Source organism: Phasianus colchicus, chromosome 3 (genome assembly GCF_987193195.1).
Source record: "Phasianus colchicus chromosome 3, bPhaCol1.hap1.1, whole genome shotgun sequence".
NCBI lineage: Eukaryota > Metazoa > Chordata > Aves > Galliformes > Phasianidae > Phasianus > Phasianus colchicus.
This window is the reverse complement of record NC_143438.1, coordinates 56,052,868-56,071,951: the sequence shown is the minus strand read 5'-3', so window position 1 is coordinate 56,071,951 and position 19,084 is coordinate 56,052,868. Positions and strand designations below refer to the sequence as shown.

The window sequence follows — 19,084 nt, the reverse complement described above, 5'->3', positions numbered from 1 at the left end:
CTGTGGGAGCTGCTGTGTGTTCACCTTTGCATCATTTGTTTTTTTGCCCTCTCTGTCACTTATTAAATGGTCTTTGTCTTGACACATGAGTTTTGGTAATTGTTCTTCCTATTCTCTCTCTTCTGACCCTCTGTGGGGAGAGGGGAAGTAGCTGCTAACCATGGCAAGCTTAGGTTACATTTTGATTAATTTTCAAGAAATATTCTGAAAGAAAACTAGTCAGAACTGGTTACTATCACAGATCTAATCACTTTTCCACTGCAAGGTAAATTTATTTGATCTCAATTTCTCTAATATAATGAATACTATACCATATGTTTCCTTTCTTTCTATACAAAGATAAGCATAATACTTTTTCTTACAGAATAAGAAATGCTTTGTGCCTGATACAGACATAATGCCAGAAGACAAGAAGATACTGTAAACAATAAAAGATACATAGTCACCACAGTATGATTTTTAGGCATCTACCTTAAGTATTGTGAGATATTCTCTATGAGACACATGCTCACCTCTGCCTTTGTACTTACGCACAGTTGCAGGATTTGTATTCAAGTCTGTAGAAATATCAGATATTAAATATACTACTACTTAATGCATGCGAGTTGGGGAGGGAAATGTGCTGAATAGTTTTAGTCCTTTCATTTATCACTACTCTTCTGTGATAAGAGCTGAGGATTAACTCAATGTTTACTAGAACATGTTACATAAGAGAACAATGCAAAACACTGTATGCAAAACAAGATTTGTAGTGTAGGCGTTTGTGATACAATATCACACAGTTTCCAGTAACAGAGCTACACAGAAAATTAATGAATGCTGATTAATTTTTCATTTTCTAACATCATTCTCCAAACACCAGTTTTGGCTTCCCAAGTAAATAATAACAGCTGTTAGTCTGTCTGGGAGCCCAGTTGGCTTGGATGGGATTGTTAGATGCCAAAATAAAGAGTACGTTTTGTTCCCAGTGATCTTGGGTCTTTTCTTTGCTCTTTGCCAGTTGCTAATAGGGCAAACGCTGAAAATGTTCAATGATTTGGGATCTAATACAATGCTATGTTTCAATTGTGTTTTTCTAGCAAGAAGAGAGATAATTTCTTCCCTCTGCTCTAAGATCTCTGATAAGTTATTCTCTTAAAATGCAGGAGCAGAGTTTAATTGTAAACAGTTTCATGGAAAAAGAAGCATTTTAGTGGAATTCCTCTGAAAAAAAAATTACATAGATGTTGCAATATATTTACTCAAAATGCGCTTCAAATTAAGGCTATATCAATATTAATCAATTTGACTAAGTCAGCTTTGGTAGTTCACTTACACTGTCTCCCACAAGGTCGATTAGATTCATCTAGCCAAGTATCCAACACAGCTGGCTCCTCAGTGCCATAGTCTTTCCCTCTAGTTGAGCTACAGGATATGATGTGGAATGAAAATAAAGGTAGTTAATATAGGAATTTTCAGTGAAATTGAACTTCCATTTCTTCAGTCACCCATGGATTTCCCTCATCACATTCTGAGAGAGTGAATTGATCAAATTACATAGCTGAATCTCAAGCGGTGAAAAAAATGAGGTGAAAATCAGCAGATTGAAAATAAGGTACCAGAACCGACTCTGTTCTTCCATCTAGGATTTCCCATTCCTCAAAACTTCAGATGCCAAATTGTGCTCTGACTTCTAAGTACAGCAATTTGCTTGTTTCTTTCAATGACAAGGCTAGAGTGAGCTGCTTCCCAACATGATCCTTGCTCCTGTCCTACTGTCTTATTTATATATGGCGAACTGGAAGAGGAAGTTAATGGCTGATAATTAAACCTCTCGTGGAAAAAGAGCTATTTTTAACCCGTCTCTTTTCCCTGTTTAACACACCATTCCACAATCCATTGTAGTTGTGAAGCTGAAGCAGTGATACTGGAGCAGTAGCTGATATGGCTTTTCAAAGCAATGTAAATCTAAACATATGACCTTTTTTTTTTTCCTGTCATGATGATCTGGGTACAAGTGCTTGTGAGGCTGCTTAACCTTTCTGAAACTGTCCTTGAGGGCTGTGAGCTATTTAATAAGATGTTATTGTGAAAGTTACAAGTGCAAATTGCTTCATCATTTCTTATCCCAGTAGAAGCAACCAGCATAAACGATCCCCTCATCTAAGCGTTTGGAAATCACATAAAATGTTCCACATAATTATCAAAAATTTCCCAGGTATCTGTTCCCTTACTCTACTTCTACCCACACTTCTCATACACAACCTTCTTTTCTGGAAAAAAAAAAAAAAAAAAAGGAAAAAGAGAAAAAAAGACATCTCAATAGTTTGCTTTCCATATCTTTAGTAAAACAGATGTTAATATTGTTGACATTGGTTTCTCTACAAAGCAGGTTTTTGGGCAAATATTATGGTTGAATATATATTGTTCCACCCTAAATTTACAGAAACAAATAATAACCCCATGAGATGTTTTTAATGCCCTAGTTTTCTGTTGCTTGATACAATATTTTTCCTTTGCTTAGTTTTGGCAGCTTGTCTGTAGGTTTTGTTTTTCCTACTGTTTGATACAATTATTGAAATGTCTCTAAGACTGCATATTTCAAACCACCAGCAAGATCCTGGCACCAAGTAAAAGATGGAAAAAGAAGCTAAGCTAGTTTTCCTTTCTGCTTCTACTAACTTGAAGATATACAATCCCCACAAGCTCACCGGACATATCAGTAGACACCCAGAAAACATATGAATGTGTCACTAGTTAGCTCATTGTTATGACAACATATTTCTTATTAAAAAATGTAGAAGCTCTTACACAAATAAATGCTGAAGTACTTTTCTGCTATAGAAATTATTTCCGATTAGAAATGGACAAGATACGGTTCTCTCTTCAGCAATCTTATGCAATTCCAAAAGATCTTTCATCTGTTTTTCTGCTGTAAAATTTCAATTTAGAATGTTACAAATTCTGCCATCACCAATACAATCATAACAATTAAAACCTTCATTTGAGAACACTGGAGGGCTGCGGAAGATTTTCATATTTTTTTCTACTTCTTATCAAGAACTATTATACAGGTTACACAGTACTGAAAGAATATTTAATTTCAGACAGCAAATCCTACAGAATGAGCAAAGTAGTTATGTGGTTTTAAAAGTAACCTGGAAATTCAATTTTTAGGAAGCAGGAAGATCACTATTTTTCTAGCCTTCAGTGTGGACAGCTGCAGAGGGTACACTGGTGTAGGGAACTGTTAGGTCATAGCTTGAACTGGTGATTGAGCAACTGGTGAAGGGGTGTGGATGGCCCAGAAGCACAGGCAAATTGTTTGTACCTGTGCTCCCCAGGTGACCAGAAGGGGTGGACACAGGGTGGAGCCACACTGGGCTCACATAAGGGCCAGCCACTGAGGAGAGAGTATTTTTTGAGCCCAGGCTGCTCCCTGAGAGGAGATGCTGTAGGGCCAGAGAGCATCCTTCACCAGGTGGGTGAGTATTACTCTTTATTTTTCTGTATATGATTGGTCCTCTGCTATGGTAACTTTATAGATGAGCTGGAGGGAGAGTGTGTAGATAGGCGTATGTTAAGACTGATGAAAAATTAACTGGATTAGAAGGCTCAAAATATAGTTTTTGGCTTGCAGCCCAGTTGTGGCTTGTGACAAATTCCTTCCCCCAGAATTTTGGAGTAGACAAAGTGGATCTCCATTTATGACCTGAATGATGGGATATATAGAGTGAGCTTGCAGGCAATACCAAATTGGAGGGAGCAGGCAATACACTGGCAGAAGCATCTGCCAGCCAGAGGAACTCTGTCAGTCTTAAGGGACAGGCTAGGAGAAGTCTTGGGAAGGTCAGTAATGTGAAAAGAGAGTTTGAACTTGTGGGATGAAATAATCACATGTGGCAGTAAAAGCTGGGCTCTGGCTGACTGCAGCAGCACTAGAGAAACTACCCTGTGATTCTGGCTGAGAACAAGTTAGGTGAGGTTACAGTGCCCTTGCGTTACTGACATAAGTGCATCAGCAAGAGTCTATTGAAAGGTCAAGAGAAGTGATGATTCCCTTCTAGTAAGCATTTCAGAGTGAGTTTGACCTATCGTGTCCCCTTCTGGGCCCTATTACTTTCCAGTGTGAAAGAAAGATCAAGAAACTGGAGGACATTCAGTAGAAAGGCTCTGAGGTGGTTAGGGGGCTGTAGTATAAAATATGAGGAGAGACTAGAGAAGGTGACTTAGCTCAGCATGGAGAAGAGGAGACTAATAGTGGAGGAAAAAAGCTCTGTAGACCCCTTTCATGTGTAAAAGTAGGCTATGAAAGACTTACTCAAGCTTCTCTGCAAGGTCTATACAATGAGAAACAAAAAGAACAAGCTACAGCAGGGGAAATTTTGGCTGTTTAAAATAAATATCAAAACTAGAATGGTTAAGCTCTGAGGCATACTGACTGAAGATATTTTGAAATCCATTCTTGAAGGCTTCAGGCGTTGACAGGACAAGGCCTTGAGCAATGTTGTATAACACTAAAATGGATCCTGTAAGAGGTAGGCTAGGGGTCCCACTTTTTGGTCTCCTGAAGTCCCCTCTAATCTATGTTATTCTGTAATTCTATGATCAATTTAAGCAGAGACAATTTCTGCTTTATCCCAGGAGAGTAATAAATGGCTACACACAGTCAAACTGATAAGGTCAATGAAAGCAATTAGAGCTTCTTAGAACTACCGAAAATGGATTCAATGCTGCTTTCAGCTAAGGTATGACTTAACTACTTGTTGCCAATCATTGACAAGTGACATGTTTTGGCAGTGTTGATTTATCAGTTAAATATATCAATCACAGAAGTGATACTTGTTCAGTTTGAGTGATACTTGCCTGAGCATCTGTATCATTCCTTTAGGCGTGCCTTACTACTAACCTACATACTATGCTTGTAGCTGGTCTATCTCAGACTTAAGCAGTTTTGTGCATGGGAAATGCACACCAAATGTTTGAAATGGGCTGCTTGTGCATTTCCATATCTTGTGAACCTTCCAGCTTCTGAAAATTTTAATAAGACAGAGAAAAGAGAGGAGTGCAGGAATGTTATCTCAGAATTGATCCTCAGTTCATTTAACTGAAAGGAATCAGCTTTTGTTGTCATACTATGGTAGGAATGTGTTGTCAGACACAAACAGCTCTTTGTACTATAAAGACAACTGATACTGCTATTCTGTCATCAGTAAATTACTCCACTCATTCATATGTTCTTTATTGAGAATCATTTAAGAAATTTAAGGTAGTTACATTGATTTGCATTGGCTGTAGTCCATCCTTCAAATAGAATAATCGCATCTTTAATATGATATAGAACAATTTTTGCATGGTCTCAGATTTTCTTAATACATAAAACCAGAGTTTGATTTCTAGTAATTATTGGCTCATAAATTTCATTATGCTGTATCACAGTAGTAGTACTGCTAATTGGGGTAGTGACTAATATCCTGGGACAAGGAGAGAAATCAAGTCTCTGCTGATACTCTTCGTACTGACCTTACAAAGACTCATCCATTACTTCTGGTAGAGAAAATAAAAGACCAAGAATGGCAGATGAAGTCACTCTAAACAGCTTCAAACATGTGAAACAAACTTGAATTAATCTTGCCCGGTATTCTGAGTTGGTATTTTGTATAGAGTAGAATACAAGTATGACAAATTCTGGCAAAGCAGACTTCATCACTTCTGCACTCATATGAAGACCACAAGGCACAACAGTTTGATGAGGAACAAAGTAGTTTATCACTGCTGTGAAGAACAAACGTATTAAGGATGCTTTTAATACGTTCTGTCCCTTGCCACTACATGAATTCATACTGAATGCAAACTGAGCATTGTGTTAATAAGAAAATCTACCTTAATTCTGCTGTTATCAGCAGAAGAACAAATGTTTGCCGCAGTGAACATACAGTTAAGGAATTTCCTTTTTCCTCTTCCAGTTGCAGAATCATAACACCAAGGTGATAGGAATTACACTTAAAACTCAAGCCCAGAAACAAACATCAGTATTTTTCTGTAGGAATTACTTAAGTAGCATTTACAGCAGAATTTGCCTAACTAAAAAGAGGATATAAATTCTCTAGACAGTGTACTGGGAAGAGATTACTAATCAAGAAAGTCCCCACGGGCAATGTACTGAGCTGAAGGGATGGCTAAACAAGCCAAAAAAAAAAGCAATGTCAAGCAGAAATCCGATCTTATTCTTGATCTAAACATTTACCTGCTTCTCTGAGATCGAATTCACAGCACTATTTTCCTTCTGCACTTAGATGTGTGAAATGTTTCTTTGAATGTCCTCCACTTATTTCTTAAAAACAACATTGTTGGCAAAAAATAAATTAAAAAAAAAGCTAGGCATTTCAATTGTATTTATTTGCCAAAGTTAAGTGTTGAATCTAAGCAGCAAGCAACTTGTGCTTTGTAGTCTTCGGGCATTAGCTCGTCAAGGTAATGACCCACAGAGATGCTGGTGATATTCATTTTGCTGGATTGTGTCTGGGCTGTCCATCAGGGGGAAAAAAGAAACTAACAACAGTGGAAGGGATTCAAGAACAAGCAGTAGAAAATGACAGCAAAAAGATCTTTTATTTTTCTTCCCCATTTTCAGTGAAGTGTTAGTAGAAATCCCTGAAGCATGTAGGCAGACATCTTTGAAACCTTTGGTGTTAAGTGAAAGTTTTAACCATTTCATGAGAGCCCTTTATCTTCTATAGAGTCTCCAAGGATTACCCCTGCTATTATGAAAGTGTAATATGCAGAAAGTGAAGTAGCCCTTCAGAAAAGCTGTGCTGACAGATAAAGCAGATGTCATATTTTGATGTGCTGAAACCTGGTGTGTGTCCTTTTTAGGATGCCCCCTTGAACGTGATGGTGCCCGATGTCAAACAACAGAAGTGGGTTCTGCTTGGTCTAACACCTAGGCTCACAGACCCCACACTGTGGGGTTGGTGCTCCTCACATCCCCTTGCCACCTTTTCTTGGTAAACTTGATTTCAATTTCAGTTTGACATTCCATGTAATTGTTAATGTTTTCAGTTTTTCATTGGTATGAAAGGTTTAGAGGGAACTATTTCATAAGACTAACTGCTAATGAAAAAGCCATGTGTTCATTCACCCAGGTAGAATGTCTACCAGGATGGGCAGGTTGAAAATAAAGAATTTTCATGATTCCAACAAGTTCTCAAGAACTATTTGTATTTTTGTAAAATAGCCCATCTTATTTCCTCCTGAATACTTGAGATCATTTTTGGTTCGAATTCTTTTACTATATCTACTAAAACAGGCTTTATGAATATACCTCATGCTAAAATGTGGTATCCAAATTCTATTTCTGAATCTGAAGATACCAGGATAACCTTTTTACTCATTTCCTTCTAGGAAAGGCAGAATTTTGTTACAGAATTCAAATAATACACAGGAAATACACTTCTACATTTTGACAAACTTTGTCCCTTTTCTGTCTAATGAAGGACTCGAGAAGTCTATAGAAACTTGTTTTTCCTCTTTTTTTTTTTTTTTTCCCCCCCCCATATGGAATGTGCTTTCAGTTTTGTTTTTGCACTACAAAAAATTGTGTCTGTACTGTGAATATGCAAGAATGCTTTGGTCTTTTTTGACTTTTCAGGCTCTGTGAGCTGTACGTGCTCCAAGGGTACTTCCTTTCCTGATAGATTTCTCTATCTGGTGAAAATGAATAAAGAGCACCCACCACACCCATTTTTGTAACTGTTGGAAGTTGTAATTGGTGATTAGTTCTGTTAAGGAAAAGTAAACAAGTATGAGACATCACCAAAAAATGAAGCTTTTAAAAATAATTAAACAAACAGATAAATTTTAAGGAACCCTTGTAAATTTGCAGTATTTTCTATTAAAATTTCAATATTGTTGTGGTATGTTTTGGATGTAAGACTATCACTTTTTGATAAGACCAGAAATCATACCTCCAGTTTCTCCTTTGCAGGCTAAATCCATCATCTGCCTGAATTTCAGAGCAAGTGTTCTGACATTGGACCTGGCCAATTCTCTGCCATCAAACTTCTGAAGTACATTTTGTTTTTTGGTGTCAATTGTATGTTTGCAACAAAGATTGTTAATGAAACATATGCTTCTGAAAACGTATTTTCTCCAGTTGACAGAAGGCATCAAGATTTCTATACTAGGACTGGTAGGCTATTCCAACCATCAAAAATGCAGTGCTCTGGAGTCCATTTCTATGCACTTATGTAACTTCACAATTTTTTTTTGTGAACAGTTTATTTCTTTTCTTCCCTTTGACACATGAATGTTTTGCCACTTTGTTGGCTGCTTTTTTTTAACTACTGACTGGTTTTATTTTGCTCCTCCGCAGAGGCTCACAGGAATCTACTTTTACTCACCTATTATCACTTGCTTTACTGCTGGTAACAGGAATTTGCCAATGGAAATATCTTAAGAGAGAGACTACAGAGATTTGCTGTATGTTAATTCATAAATGAAGTACCTATTTTAATCTAGCTTTCCAAGTCTTTTATGGTGAGACTGTCATTAAGGCAAATATTAAGTTTTCTTTCCTTACATACACAATGGAACATTGATGAAAAACTACAAGACAAGAACTTAAAAGCAGATCTCTTACTAGCATAGGCTCACTCTACTCAAAAGCTGTGTCTTTCATAAATACCCCAGAGTTTAAGCAAAAACTCTACTGTCAGTGTAGAATTCAGACTCAGGATAACATTACACCATATGTGACAGGTGAAGGCTAAGCTTCTGTAGGTTCTGTAATAGAAACATCTGTACTGCAAAGTATCTAACTCATAAATATTATCAGTGGCTTATCAACAGTGATAACACAGTCTTACTGAGTATATTTCCTGCAATGTTCTACTTTAAAAAGAGTTTTGTTGCAATCTTTCGCTGTCATCTAGTGTCCAAAGAAACTTTCTGCAAGCTTTGGGTGTTTACACAGAAGAACGAAATGCTATTTTTTCCTAACTTAATTTTTCCCAAACACAAGCAAGAAAACAAAATCAAACTCCCAATAATCCCCAGATTAATTCCTGAACTTATATCTAAAATTTTAATATATTCTTCTCTCTCTATAGTTAATCAGATAGGAAATAATCTATGCAGCTAAACATGTTTGGCCAGTGAGGAAATAAGAAATGGAGAAGAAACCCACAACTTTGAAAAATGATAGTATTGCAAATAATGGTTGAAGGAACAGATACTGCGGGTCCCATTTGTACCTGAGCTTGAAGGGAAACAGAAGAATGCAGGCTAGAAAAATGCACCATCAGAATGTCTCAATACAATCAAGCAGGAGAAATAAGTGAATGTAGTGGGGAAAAATATTAAGGCATTGCTGAAAATCAAAGGAAAAAATTAATAACAAACAACTGCAAGCTCATATAAAACCCCTGTTTTTACTTTAAATTTAAACTTAAATACTTTGCCACAACCGCGTGATCAAATTCAGGTTTCATTTCACAACACTCATATAGACAGAAGATACTCCGAGAAAAGTGGGGGTTGTGCTTACTTATCCATAAGGAAATAGGATTAAAATAAGCTTCAGTACCCTGAGATGTCATTAATGTATTTAGCTCCTTTGGAATTAGCCTCCAGTTATGGCACCAGACTGTAAAATGACAGACTTAACTCGGGGCATTCAAAAACAGGATATCTATTCTTGAATGTAAGGTTGCTGCCAAATGTATATTGCCTATTTACTTCGTAAATATAGTGAAATATATTATAGTTAAATAACCTCTAGTGACATAAGGGTAATTAATTAACAAAAAACATATTAATAAAAGGCAGATGGAAGAAAAAGTAAGAATTTGCCCTTTAAAAAAAAAAAAACCTTTTATGTATGCAAATATGCAATAATCTTAATTATGCTATTTTATAACCTTGCAAGGATATAAAGTTATTAAAATAAACTTTTGATCTTTACAAATCAGATTCAAGTCACTTCAGAATGCAAAATAAATCAGCATCTTACATTTGATCTAAACTAGAGTGAATAAATGTAGCAATGACTTAAACGTTTATGATGAGCAAATCCATATGAGGACAAGCAGTTGAATAACACGGCTGCAATATTCTCACTTGAGGCAATCTCAGTGTCCATAAAACTTAAAAGTTAAAAAAAAAAAAAAAAAAGTTTCTTAAGGACTTACTTTAAAGTATTTATTTGGAAGTTAGTGCAAGCAAAAATAAACTTGCTGTTCTTGGATAACACAGATACACATCTTCAGCAGGTAAGGGAAATAAAAGCTTCAACCTGCTCAACAGCACTTTTCTCAACCTTTAAGCACTCTTCCTGAATTTATCAAGATGTAAATAACCAGCAGTGTTTTCCAGTTTTTAGTCAGGAAAAAAAAAAAAAAAGTGAGAAAAACTCACTGTCAATCTCTTTTGATATGTGGCTTACAGTAATGAATGATAATGTTTCAATTATAGATTTCTGGCTAATGAATAAGATGAATATAAAAGACTATAAATCTTGCCATGCCCTTCAGAGAGGTCCATATGGTAAATGCAAGCAACATTTGGAAGCTGACAAAATCTGTGTGCCTTATTTATTGCCCTTACTGAGTAACTAGTGAAATTCAAATTGCTTGGAGTTATGAAAGTGTTTTAATGCATTTTCTATAAAGAAAACAAGTAATTCTATAAATCTGAACAGCAATTTATTTGCTCTAAAATACTATGCCAGAGATATCTATCCCATCTAAAATACTGCTTTTAAGAAAAGAAATTGTTCAAAGACTTTTTTCATTATGAAATTGTTATTTTTGATCTTTGAATTTAGTAATTTTGAAGTGGAACACAACCCTGGAACCACGCAATACAGCCTTAGACTTTTGTGAAATTAAGTCTCTGTGTATCTAGATAAATTATAGTAAATTATCTATGTATTGGTAGTAAAACATTTGAGGTAATGCTATATTAGACTTCTGAACTGCTACTTTTTTTTTTGTTAGAATATTAGAAATATTAAAGGATAGGTCCCTTTGCATATAGTAAATGACTTTCTGGCAAGTTTGTACTCACTGGATTGTAAAAGAAACAAAAGATAAAAGTCTTTCCTGAAGCGCTGCCTGAGCAGCATTCTACATGCTAGACACAACTTGGTAGTAATTCCTAATATCTATCTTCAGTGAAAAATACTAAAACAGAAAATAAATCCTTGCTAGATTAGATAGTGGAACAATAACTATGAACCAACTAAGAAATATAAAAAAACATGTAGGGCTAACAAGCAGGTTGTTAGACCACTGTGTTGGTTTTAATGTATACATTCCTTGGGATTGCTGCTCTATTTCCTAAGAATATATATATAATTAAAAAATTCAAAAAAGGAAGCATGAAAGCATACAAAACCATGCATAGAGAGGGAATTTGATTCCCAAATATACTCCACAATTTGTTCGTTTAAAGCTCTCCAGCTCTCAGAGTGAAACCTTGCTTTCAGCTAGAAAAAAAAATATGTGAAGACTAACAATGTCCCCTAGTGTTGCTTTTTCAGAAGTACAGTATAGTGTTGCCACCAATAAACCACAGTATCCATGAAATAGGTAATTCTAGACTGTATTATTCAAGTGAGAGGCTAATGTACTTCATACTGTTGCTGGCTATGCATTCTATAGACCTTCTGTAGGGAAAGGACTGAGCAGCAGTGCTTTAAGACAAACTTCATGCAACGATAATGCTGTTACTATGCCTACACAAATACTCCTGTTGCATATTGTCTTCAACAACCATGAGCCTGAACAGAATAAACTTAGAAACACAGACATGGTTAGAACAAGACGTAAATCAATTGCTCATTTGGGTCTGAGAAGAACGCAACACTTTTCTTTGGTAACACAACAGGTGTACCAAGAATCGCTGGCCTAAGCCCTATAGTTCAGACCCTGCTTTTGGAGCTGTGCACATATTTGATAAGTGTGATCAATTTATTTCTGCTAAATATCGAAAATACCTATCGCTTTAGAGTAATAAGAAAAAAATGTCTGTATGGACAGCAGGATGGCTTAAAAATATGAACATAACCAGTGCATCTCACGAGAGGACTCCAGAGGACTTCATAAATACAGCTAGAGAGTCATCACTAAATAATCTCACCAGGTTCTTCCAGGGTTTGGTGTGGTCAACTGGCACTGAGGAGTGCAGTGTGTCTCTCACACTAATTCCGCTTATGGATCTGGCTTGCTCTTGCTTGTGTCTCACTTTTCTTCTTCTCTCTTTCTAATTACGTTAAGCACACTGCTGAGCTTACTCCTTACATCTGTAAGAGTTTTCTGTGATTTCCTTTAATTGCCTTCATTTAATTGTTACTTCCTGTGTCAACACAGATGTACTTGTTTTTTCAGAGTATGCCTGAGCAATACTCCAGCCACTCTATACCTGCAATTTGAGATTATTTTAATTGTAATGTTATCATTAGGAAAAAAGTAACCATAAAGCTTATGGTTAAAAGTTCTCCCCCTCTGTCTTTCAAAAATACTCTCTTCTAAGCAAGCTGGAAGAAACACCTTCTTCTGCAGACAAATCTAAATTAACTAATTCATGAAGTTAAATTTATGGCTCTTTAGTGACCACCAGCAATGTTTGTCTCACATTCAGAATGGGTGTACTTTGGTCAGATAAGAGGATATATGTAAACCTACTGCATCCTTTCACCTAAGTTTCCAAAGGTAAAACTAATGAGCAGAACTGACCTGAAAAGGTAAGTTCAAAGATAAATGTGAATGAAACAGAGTGTTCTTTCAGTGGGTTTATAAAGCAGAACAGAATCCCCAACTCCATAATCTAGTGAAAGCTAGCATTAAGAACCTATCCAGATTCAATACTTATATGAAATAAAGAGTTAAAAATTAAACAGCTGCAAGAACAAAGATAACCAGTGTCATGTGTCAGCTCAAAAGGAAAGGGAAATAGATAACAGCAAAGTGACCTGGAAGTAACAAAACATCAGAAAGTGGAAAGCTGAAGTGCATAGCCAGTCGAGGCAGACGTCAATTGCTCTTTTTTTCCCCAAATCCACAGATAATACTCAGCTTACAACAAGCTGATGAATATTTAATGACATAAAAGTTCTTTACTAATAATTATGGAAGTTACTACAGCCTTGCTATGGATTAATAATTTGAGTGAGTAAATCCAGGTATCTTGGAGATATGTGCTATGCAAAAAGCAGGAAAACTTCAGAAGACTAAAATGTAGAATTCTAATGCTAAGGCAATGTTTGAAATGACAAATGAATAAAACTAGTTAATCTGTAGGTTGATGTGACACCTACACCACAGTTTTCATCAAAATGCTACAGCTCAGTTCAGTTAAGACATCAGAATCAAACACCACCACTGATCCTTCTCTGAAGGCTTCCGTGAAAATGGTGCCAAACCAGTAAGACTTCATTGACGCAGGTCATGTATTTGATGAAACAACAGACATACTACTTGCAGAAACTTGTACCTTCACAGTTGAATCATGAACATGCAAAACACTGTGCACAAATCTCATTTTGCATGTATGCATAAAAAGAGCAAAAACCCAAACCAGTCTTCAAGAAAAGAATCGTATTCACAATTTTGATGGTGGTTAGATTACACTTTTAGCATATTTTTCTTATTCTCCTACAGAGCAAATTCCAAAGCTGCAAAGCTCTGAAAGAGGATTCTGCCAGAACCCACGCCTGATCTCATCAATGAATATAAAAAACCTCCTAAGAATGAGTAATGAATGCAAGTGCACTTGGAATAGTCAGATTTTTTTAAAGCGATTTAAAACTTAGTTTAAATTAGTGTACTCCTACAGAATAATTTAAATGGGTAATTAAGAACGTTTGATAGGTACAGCCTCTTTTGGAGATGCAGAGAATAATCTTTCCATTAACTGAGGTCAATGACTAATTCATTGAATTGAGACTCTGAGAGCTAGAAGAAAATGATCGTTTTGTTTCCACTTCATTCAGGAATAAAAACGAAGAAAAAGCAGTGAATGCTACAGCTTGCCAGAGCAAGGGAGAAAAGTAAATTCGATATGTTAATATCGAAGTATTTTCTTTTCACAATCTATCTTCATATAGGCACAAAGTGAGTAGTATATATTTAGCTTAAGGATTCTATTAATTTAAATATAATTAATAAAATGTTTTAAAGGAAGAGTTTCTGCATCTTAAATTTCAAGTTTGTGTTAATAGAAAGCTTGTGGGTGGATGGACTTTGTAGACCAATATAAAAGGGGATATGATTTTTTTATTTTTTATTTTTTTTAACAAAAAAGAAAAAAAGAAAGGAAAAAACCCAAGTTCCTAAATTGCTGACTTAGATCATATGTAATTATACTTTTTCTAGCTTTTGAAAAGATAGACCACACATTAAACTCTAAATATGGAAGGAATGGATATAGTCCACAAGTGTACAAGTCTGTCTCAGGGCAGTCTCTGATGACAGATCTTGCTGCAGGTAGTGTGCTGGGAGCTTGGTTGACTTATGGCCTGGGTTCCCAGATGGGTACACCACAAAATTCTGTTTCAGGTCAATTCTGTCTTATGAACCTCCTTTTCTGTGCTGTTCCAGGAGATACAGTGAGAAGTAAGGCTCACTGCAAGGGCTGCGATAGCTACAGCCTCACAGGTAAGCCTACACCCCTTAGCTTACAAATTATTTCTTTATTGTTACTGATCCAGGACAACAACTGATACAAATCATGTAAGGATTTGAACTGAAAGACCATTAAGTCTTTTGAACACTGTTCTGAAATGTGGACAGCATATCCTCAGCCTGTAAAATGAAAAGAGGTGTCTCACACATTAAAAACAACAACAAAAGCAAACAAACAAAACCACCCAGTTTTCTAGGAACATGGGCCAAATGAACTCCTGGTATAATTTCTTCAATCCAAGTATCTGCTTATATAAACTTCCTTGTTAATAGGAATTAGGCAACATTTAAAACTATAAATGTATAATGTAAATGTGACTTAAGCACTTATATATATGTGTGCATAAAGCTGCTACACGTTAAAAAAAAAAAAAAAAAAAAAAGTCAGTTCTATTCACAATAACATGAAATACTTAGTAATGCTAATACAACAGTGTCTTTATATAATTGCATATAGTGTTACTGTTGTTCTTTTAGTGCATTACTTGCTCGGCCTTGCTGAGTTCAGAATCCCCTGTGTGTTGTGAAGAGGTGGTGGGAAAGTTCAGTTGTTACATTACACATAAAATGAACTACATAGTATTTTTATGTGATTATTCGGACAGCCTGTGTACCTTTCAGTGCTACTCTTTTTGACCACTTCTGAAAGTACATCCATTCTGACTATTTCATCTGAGTTTTAAATGTTATTTGCGTATTTCTTCTTGGAATCAAAACCTGATCTCATGACCTAGATGCTAAATTGAAGTTAATTATTCCCTCATGCACAAACCTTGGGCAATAAACTCAAAAAATCAAGTTACTCACTTATGAATTCAAAATGTCTGTAGAGAGAAATAGAGAAACATACTGGGAAGAGTCATATGATGTTCAAATTACTGGTTAGGAATGATCCATAAAAGGGCCAGAGGGAGTGGCATGCTTTCAAAAATGGCATCAGCTGCTCCTGAGTCACTGACCATTCAAAAACAAATTACTGAGAGCTTATGGACCAGTCAGTGCTCTGGTAAAAAGCTAGTGACCAATCTGGATTTGGTCACCAGACCTCCCTCTGGTGCTGTGGTACTGTGCCTCTAGTCCACAGTGACAGAGCTCCCAGCTCACCTGCCCTTGTAGAGCAGCCCATTCATTTTGCTTCCCAACTACAGCTACACAAACACAAGGTTGAGGAAATGGATCCCTTGATATACTCAATGTAGCACCCCAAATTAAAAGCACATAGTGAGAACCTCCTTCAAACTTCTCGTCTATTTTACAGAATGTGAAAAAAAATGCATAGGTGACTGTATATGTTGAAAGAACAATAACCTAAATATGGCACAGCACTTTGAAAAGTGAAGAATTATCTCCTTTCTTTTGATATATCCTGGAGCAAAATAATATTCATAAAATATTTCTTTTCAGGGCAGACGTACTAGATACAATGTTAAACTTTTGTTTGTTTTTGTTCAGACAGGCTCAGAAAAAAGCCCTGTAATTAGTTGCTTGACACAAAGTCTCTTGGATCACTTTAAGAGGAAGCAGCATAATGAAATGTTACAAGACCAAGCCAGATCGACCTGCTCTGCTGGCAGCTCTTTGCTGACTCCTGTTCCTCCTTCAGTCCTTCCTGAACTGTGCTGAAATCAAGCTGTCCTGTACATGCTGCCCAAGACCAAACAGTGCCTCAGAGCCCAGAGCCTTCCTTAATGCAATTGCTGAAAGCCTGAATTGCAGAGGTTTTCATAGAACTACCAGGCCTAGTGGCACTGCAGCCTGTGGTAGAATACCTACTATCATCTTCTCTTACTGATGTGCAACAGGTCACCTCAGCACTATCTCCTTGGCCAGACAACTTTAATGAGGCTCCCTGGTACTTCAACTGCCTGGAAGGAGGTTGTGGCAAGGTGGGGGACAGACTCTTCTTCCAGGTAACAATGACAGAATGAAAGGGAACAGGCTTAAATAGTAAAAGGAGAGGTTCTTAGGAAAAATTTCTTCTCAGAAAGAGTGGTGAGACACACACGGGCTGCCCAGGGCATGGTGGGGTTACTGTCCTTGGAGGTGTTCAGGAAACATGGAGATATGGCACTGAGGGACATGGTTAGTGGGCATGGTGGTGGTGGGTTGATGGTTGAACTAGAAAATCTTGGAGATCTTTTCCAACTTTAATGATTCTATACATTTCAAAGTTGTTTTTTAACTCTGGTTTGTCCCCACTTACAGTATGGACAGTGCTTGTTTTGTGAAGCTTTTCATGTTACAGATCACCCCATTGCACTTAAAGACTTTATGAAGGGGAAGAACATTTTAGGAGATACAGAAAGCAGAAGTTAACATCTGTAGAACTGGAGCTTGACCATTGGAACTAAATTAAATTAAATCTGCCTCGAACTGCTGTTAGAAACTTGTATGGTATTTCCCATTAAAATCGGTCTGCTCCTCTCAGTACCATTGCTTCTCAACTCCATTCACTGCTGTACTCTGAGATGACAACAGCATCTTTCAGAATGTGGGTAACTACACCATGCTTCCCAACAGGATGCAGGAGCCAGAGAGTGCTCATCTATGAAGTGCTCATCTATCTGGTGCCACAAGGCACCTGGTGACACTGAGGCCTTGTTGCTTTCAACATCCCACAGCAGCAATGTTTTCCAAGCACAAACACCTGCCTGCACAGGATGTGGGTGCTCAGAGCTGCCTGTAACAGGACAGGCAGATAGGCAGCTCTTCAAACCAACAGCAGGAACTTCCAAGGGCTTCTGTGAAAGCCAGAAACCTTCCCAGCTTTTGAGAAAGGGTAACTTATAAGCTGAAGAACTAAAAGCAAAAGAAATTAGGTGAAGGGCTATGCGTGTGAGAGAAAATCTCAAGACTAACTTTGTATATAGACAAACTAGTTATTGTACTACATACACTTGTCCTGCAAGTTGAAAATGAGGTGCCATGTGCTCCCCTCTGCATTCCTCTTATTTGTTTGCCTCATAGGCTGGCCGCAGGATTGCACTTTGAATTCTGCTGTGCCATGACCTGCTGCTTATAGTGCATGGAAGAGGTGCCCAACCTTTTGGCTTGCTTGGGCCACGCTGAGTGAACAGAAATTGTCTTGGGACACAAACACAAAGGTTGCTCCAAAAGTAATGCCTCTGTGTTTCCATGGAACTGCAACTGATTCAAAGAGCACAATAGCATTATTTGATAGAGCAAATTCTCAGCTACAAAATGCTTTTTCAACATAGTCACTACCATTAGCTATGCATTTTCACCAGTGAACAGGAGCCTGCATGCTGCACTCATAAAAATCTGCACAGTGGACGCCATTGCTGTCACTCCTGCTGAAACACACCATCCACCATCTCACTGTGCTCACATCCACTGTTTCATCTCCATAAATGTTCACAAGTGTTGATGAATGTCAGAGGCTGCTGTTTTTTCCGCATGGAGGAATTCAGTCCCACACCTTTGCTTCATCTGCCAGTGCTTCTATGTCAGATGCCATTTTGTCAGAGTGCTCCTCCGCTACCATCTGTCACACAGCAACATGTAATGGACTGTTGGTGGGAAGATTCAACCTGTACTGCCATACCACCAGCATCTGCCTCTGACACTGTGGGCCAAGAAAATAAAACAGCAGGCATTACTTTTGCAGCAGCCCTCATAGTCCACTATAGTTCATGTATATAGGTAACAAAACTTATTTTAATCTTTAACATTTTTTATTAAAACAAACAACAACAACAAAAAAGACTAATCTAAACACAGAACTAGTGGGATATGTGACCCTGTTGTTGTGAAACTACCACATCAGTCAAGTTTAATGGCAGTGGCTGCAGTTTTTAGTGAGCTCTCAAGGTGCTTGTCAGAGATTTTAGATGAAATTTTGCTCCTCCTGTACTTCATCCTTGAAAACTTGTTCACAAATGTGTGTGATGACATGAATAACATATGATTGTGAAGCAAGGATTCTTTTTCTCTGGTAAGAGGGCTTATAAACGTAAAGAGACATGGTCAGATTTTTAAGTAGAATATCTGATTGCAACTCTATATGCTACATTAGGAAATTCCATGTAATGTACTTATGTCAACTGAAGTTGCAAATATACCCCCAAAAAGATGATTTTTTGGCAGCCTTGAAACCTGTTCTCAAATTCCTTTATCAAAACTGAAAGCAAGGCTGCACAGCGTTTGCTGTTCACAGGGCTGCGCTTAGCCGATGAATGCGTAAAATTATTAGCTATAACTTGAGCTGGCACTGCACTGTGCCCTCCCTGTGCCCCAGTTCCAGCTCAGACAGCGTTAATAGTGCGCTGACTTTTGGCTGTTGCAGGACTGTGTGTGTGTCTTCCCGGGGCCGGGCCGCATTGCCTGCTGTATGGCAAAGCAGAGGCCGCGGTCTGACCCAGACACGTGTTGCACTTTAAGGAAATACTGTGCCATCCGGA

General features: G+C 37.4%; 1 long non-coding RNA gene across 2 annotated transcripts; it reads left to right on the top strand.

Annotated features, from left to right (window-relative positions):
- The first annotated feature begins 3,407 nt into the window (after positions 1–3,407).
- On the top strand, positions 3,408–8,337 carry LOC116242270 (uncharacterized). Of its 2 annotated transcripts, none has more exons than XR_004169705.2 (3): positions 3,408–3,460; positions 6,856–6,986; positions 7,967–8,337. It is a non-coding gene; the product is annotated as an uncharacterized LOC116242270 (long non-coding RNA). The 2 variants fall into 2 exon arrangements; XR_004169704.2 differs by having other exon boundaries at positions 3,414–3,464.
- Positions 8,338–19,084: the final 10,747 nt, after the last annotated feature.